The sequence below is a fragment of the Ambystoma mexicanum genome, chromosome 3q (genome assembly GCF_040938575.1).
Source record: "Ambystoma mexicanum isolate Mex_15411 chromosome 3q, UKY_AmexF1_1, whole genome shotgun sequence".
NCBI lineage: Eukaryota > Metazoa > Chordata > Amphibia > Caudata > Ambystomatidae > Ambystoma > Ambystoma mexicanum.
In genome coordinates, this window is record NC_090926.1 from 238,320,047 (window position 1) to 238,326,266 (window position 6,220).

The following is a 6,220-nucleotide window of genomic DNA, read 5'->3' on the forward strand; positions in this document are numbered from 1 at the left end:
TTGGTCACTTTTCCTGCTGTAAAATTCACAATTTCAGCCGCATATCTTGAAAAAAATATCTTGGTGGGGGAGACCCCCCCAAAACCCTCCCTAGATTGTTATAGTTCCCTCGCTACGCTCGGTCGCCCCCACTATTTCCGAGAAATATCAACACATACACACTGGAAGAAATCACAAGAAACTAACCTTTGATCACTGCCCCGACACCAAAAGCTATCTTTGGGACAGCATGGCTATGCCTGTGAAGCTAGTGTGTCAAAGGTCACACACCATCGCTTTTGAATATACTTTGTGTCAGGCTGTTCACTTTTGGCTAGCCGGCCCTCCGGGTCACAAAAAGTGAATGCTTCGGCCCCACATTCAAAAAGGTTGGACAAGTCTGATGTAGTGCATAACTTTTTGTGATGCAGATGAAATAACTCAAAAGCAGGGCTGTTCTTCACTGCAGTGTAAAGCTTATGGTTATGCAGATGAAAGAGTAGCAAACGCAAGGCCATTCTTCACTGCAGGGTTCAAATGCTTGCCACACATGTGCCTGGAAACAAAGCATAGCCGTTTTTGGTGGCAATGTTTAATGTAGTTTTTTAGGTGACAGGGATTTCTGTTAGGGCTTGTAAATGCACCCCACAGTAACATGGACGGAACAGCAGGTTTATCGCTGCAAGGTCGTGGATCGTTAGTTAGTTGCAACACAGCAAAAATACAATTATTACCCAATGATAAAAGGGACTGTCCAGTCAATGTTGTACACAAATATCTTATCTACTTTATTATTATCAGACCGTTCTAGCACACTACAAAATACAACCCACCCTGTAAAGGAATGCAAATGACAGACATTTTCAAGAGGTAGAAGGGATGCCCTCTGGATATTGACAGGAGGGTAGTTGGTAACGTAATTAATCACAATAGTTCAAAGATACTTGGTTTCAACACAAAGGGAGCAATGGGTCGTAAAATGTCATAAGGGGCATTAGGAGAAGGACCAGGGGACAGAACCATAATGTACCTTTTGCTTGTAGAAGTTCTTGGTGCTTGATAGGGTTGGGTCAGTTTCAGGGCACTGTGCAACTCCTGGGACAGAGTTCAAGATGGAACACAGCTGTGGGTATCCAGCTGCAGGCAGTTTTGTGAGCGAGGCTGGAAGGACACCTGCAGGCTGGTCTACACAGCTGCTCAGGGTCAGTAATCATTGCCTCATTGCTGGTTGGTTGGTCTAAAGCGCTGGTCGAGGTGTCTTGGACAACGTTAGTGACTGAGGCATCACAGCAGTCAGCTGTTCAGTCGGTTGCAGATCGAGGGGCTCGACTGGCTCAAAAATGTCTTTTAAGGTGGACGCTGGTTGATGCTTGTCCATGCACTCCTCCAAGCTTCTATACTAGGCTCCTGTTGTCCTTTAAGGCTGGCGTCCCAAAGCTAAGGAGAGTGTTCAACATCCTTGTCCTTGGTTTGGTTCAGAGATGCTCTGGCTTTTTCCACCTAGGAAGCTTGCTTGCAGAGCATAGCAGGGCATGCTATGTGCTGGCTGGGTACCAGTTGTGGTGCTGCTGGAGGGTTCTCTGGGTTCTGTATCTCCCTCTGTTCCCTGGGAGATGTTTAGTGAAGGGATATTGCTTCCCTCTTTGGAAATCCTGGCCTTCTTTCACTGGCAGAAGCTGTAAGGCAGACTGCACCTTCAGTCAGGGTCCAAATGAGTCCTTCTTCTTAATCCTTTCGAAGTTGTCGGATGATCTGGTAAATGAGGGGCTCAGCCCTCTTCTAAAGCCAAATGGGACCCATTGATTGGGGCAGGCTAAGCCTACCTTAAGGAACCAATCCGCGGCCTCCACTAACAATCTTCTGTTTTGCGTGAAGTCAGGACCAGAGTGCTTTGCAGCAGGAAAGGTAGGGGTGACACCATGTACTCCTAAGTCCCACCCATCTTCCTGTCTTTTGTATATCAAAGTGTCTCTCTGGATAACTGAGCCCTCTTTGGCTCTGGATCAAAGCACATGTTTCTCTTGAAGTTTGTGATGAGAGCAGGCTTCCTGTCTCTGTTAAATCACATACTTCTCCCCTGAAAGAGGTACACTCTGCAGGGGTTGCATACGGTACTAGTGGAACCAGACATGCCATTCAGTGTCCTTCAAACAGAGGGGTGGGAACTAGCTTCAAGTTGACACATTGCATACCAAAGACTTGTTAGCAATGTCCTCCTGTTGTATGTCCTGCGATCAAGCCCCTTTAACAGGCTTGCCTCAATTAACTCTCATCAGTATGCGCTGCCACCAGCAGTTGAGATAACAGGAGGGCAGATCAATGGAGCCTTTGATATTTTAATTAGGCTGCACATGGCTGGAGGAAGGGGTCACCTTCCTCCTTGTTGAGCTGCTTTGATGTACCTGTGGCTGTCACATTCCAGCTGAACATGACAGGGAGGATGGTGTCTGTAGGCTCTGTCATCACTGAATCCCTGTGACTATGTGTTTTGTGCGGTGAGCAGGGAAAATGTGAGCCAAATGGCCTCAAACATTTTCGGAGGTTGACCTCTCATCTTTCAGTTTCATTTTGAAAAAGTCCACGCAAGTGCACACTCCTCGTGCATATGGTTGAATTCCTCACATGTCCTTCATCCTCCACGTTTGAACCACCACCCTACTGAGGGTCTGGTTCATCATCAGGGCAAAAGTACTGACTCAGGCCATCTGCATTTCCATGCTGGGAGCCTGGCTTGTGCTGGATGTCCATATCTTATCCCTGTAGAGCTATGGCCCAACACAAAAGCTTAGGTTTCTCCCCTTACGTGGACATTAACCATTGCAGAGACCTGTGGTCCATCTGGATCATAAAGTGAGACCCAAAGATGTAGGGTTTCAGCTTCTTTACGACCCATACTACGGCGTATACCTCTTTTTCTATAACAGCCCAGTACCTTTCCCTTTTGTCAACCGCCTGCTAATGTAGGCAACAGGTTGCTCTACTCCTTCAGAGTTCAGCTGTGCTAACACTGCTCTAATCCCCAAATCACAGGCATATGTCTTGATAATGAATTCCTGACCGGAGTCTGGCACTTTCAGTACTGGGGCCCTGCTCAATCCATCCTTTAAATCCTGAAAGGAGGTTTGACAGGTGGGGTTCCAAGTTACCTTCTACTACATCTTCTCAGAAGGTACGTCATTCAGGGGCATAGCAAGGGTCCTATACCCTCTGATGAATGACCGGTTGTACCTGGTGAGACCTAGAAAGGCTCTCACCAGCATCTGTGTGGTGGGGATGTCCCACTCCTTCACATCCTTTACCTTCACTTCGATAGGTTGTTTCTTACCTCCATCGACCAAGTTGCTGAGGCACTGTCTGGCACTTTGTGGTCCTGATAGTCAGACCTGCATTCTGCAGTGCCTGAAGCACTTATTTCAGGTGGGAGAAGTGATCTTTCCAGGTGTGGCTGAAGAAAGCAATGTTGTCTAAATAAGCGACACTGAGGTTTTTCAAACCCAACAAAACCTGGTTAACCATCTGCTGAACAGTGGCAGGGGCAATATTCAATCTGAAGGGCATCACAGTATACTGATAATGTCTTTCCAGGGTTCAGAATGCTGACCTCCCTCGCTCCATTAGTAAAGTCGCCCTGCCAATAACCTGCCATGTGGTGAAAGGCACTCATGTACTTTGCAGCTCTGAGCTTGTCAATTAGCTCATCTGGCCGAGAAATAGGGTGAGCATCTGTCTTTGTGACAGAATTGCATCCCCTGTAGTCCACACAAAAGCAAACTTCAGTCTTCCCACCACTGTTCTTGTTAGGGACCAGTACCACTGGGCTTGCCCAGGGGCATGCGGGATGGCTCTATCACTCCTAGGGACATCTGGGAAACGTCCTCCTTGATGTTGTCCCTAACCTTATCAGACATCCGGTGAATGCTTCTCTTCACCTGTTTACTGTCTCCAGTGACCACATCATGGGTGCACAAAACTGCACGGCATGGAGTCAGCAAAAACAGACTAGCAAACTGTCCCAATAACCAGTGCCTGTCGGTCAGTTGCTGCGCTGATGGGTACGTTGTAAGGTTGACACCTTCAACTGATCCATCTGTGGTTTCAGTGTGCAGTAGGTCTGGGAGAGAATTGGTGTCCTCCTCCATCCCTCCATCTGTCACTAATGCCATGACCAAGTCATACCGGCTATAGTGAGATTTTAGTCGGTTTACGTGACAGACCGTGCACCTATGTTTAGGTCCTTTCACGTCACTGAGGTCATTCACCTCACTGACATTTCACAGCACACAGCAAAGCCCAGTCCACTTGTACTGAAGGGACTGGGTTTGACAGTGCACCGGGGAGACCCCCTGCTGGCCCAGAGAGCCGAGGTTTGTTCCGCAGTACTTTAAGACGAGATAGCTGCACCTAGAGATGAATGGGGGTGCAGATTTATTACTCCAACACCAATCAATAAGGACAACTCAATGGTTTGGCAAAGGGAGTCTGCTTAATGACAAGTACAAAAAACGGGGAGTCATGAAAATCAGCAGTGATGCGATTGTCCTTCTCGCTTCAACTCCAGCGAACTTCATACAAACAGTGATAATTATACTAAAACCTTGTCATAATCTGAAGTGTAACACTCAAAAGTTGATAAACCTTTCTATTGGTTAGGAAAAGGTAACTTTAATATAGGTACTATATCTGTATATGGTAATTGAGTGAGGGGATTGGATAAACACTATCAGGTGGGCTCCTAAGCCCTTCCTTCAAAATCACTACTGTAGATGTCACTAAAAGTACGACGTCCTATTGGTTCTACTATCTATAGGATCCTAGATTATTTGGTCCATTATGATTGGGTTGGCACCAATCCCATCCCTAAATTTCCACGTTGCTTAGCAGCACGCAGAATTATCAGCCAGGTGCAGGGGCCCCACGATTCACCCGGCCTTCCTTCAATCCATCATTACTTTAGTGGCTATGTGTCAATTAGTTCACTGTGGTTGGCCTCGAAACTGTATCTTCTTGTCTGGAAAAATTATGGTATCTCTGTCTGGGAGAATGCCAAGCGTAAGTGTGAACCTGTGCTCCTTCTCGCTCGGGTGGTAACGTGCTGCTCACACCGTGAATTTGCCTAGTTCCTCTCAATTTGTGCATTTAATTCTTATTCGGCTTGCCATCTGCCTATGCCTCCTTATTTCGACCTTCCAAAGACAGGATATTCTGTTCTTAAATTTCAATTATGTGTAGCTACTGTTCGCTTCTTCTATTGGTATGACCTTGGCTCCTCTGGCACAAGTTGCTTTTGCTGAGTTTCAATTCAGCCTTCACTGCTCATTTATCTGGAATACAAATCTTGTTGGGTTTGGCCTCTAGTAACCTGAATTGATTAAGCTTTAGTGCAAAGTGTAATCTCACTTATAATACTATGCTTCATTTTGAGGTAGATTATGCATAATGGTGCATGCAGCTCTATTCTTGTACTTAGCATAGCAAGCCGTACTGTTTTCTTAGCCTTCTTGCGGTTTCAAGCATATGTACAGGTGTAAACTGATCCACTTTGTCCATTTTGCTTACAGTTTAACTCTCTTTCGTTTTGATAGCTTTCGATCATTTTAAGGTTCACAATATCTTTCTTCATGGCATTTCGTCTCTTTGTTTCATCCTTGGGTCGTCATATCTTCTATCTGTGCATGCGTCTGGGCCATCATGATGTCACCATTCGTCTTCCATTAAGGCCTTTCTAGGTTTCTTCCAAGACGGTACTTAAGCAATCTTCATTTCGTTTCATTTGCTGGTAGGGTTGTGTCAATGGATACCTTACTGTCCATGGTTGTCTGGTTATTTGTACTGCGATAGGTATTTTTCTTCTGATGGGTACTGGACCAAGCCCTACTGTGTCTCTCTGCTGGTCTATCTGTTCATTATACGTCACATATTTTGGTGTGAACATTCCTGGTACTTCAAAATGGGCCATGGGTGTGCAGGCTTTATTGGGGACCTCCTCTATACTCCGCCCTCTGGTTGATTCATCAACCACTTCCACTTCCTCCTTCGTAGTCATCTCACTTAGTTCCTCTGTATGTGTTCTTACTTCATCATCTGGGTTCATTCCTTCTCCATCTTCTGGGACTGTACATGATGGTTTGAACGAGTGTCTCTTTGGAGTCCATATTTTTATTACTCCTTTCAGGCTTCCTGCTGTTCTTACATGTTCGTCTTTATTCCATGTCATTAATCGACATTGTCCATTTGGGCTACA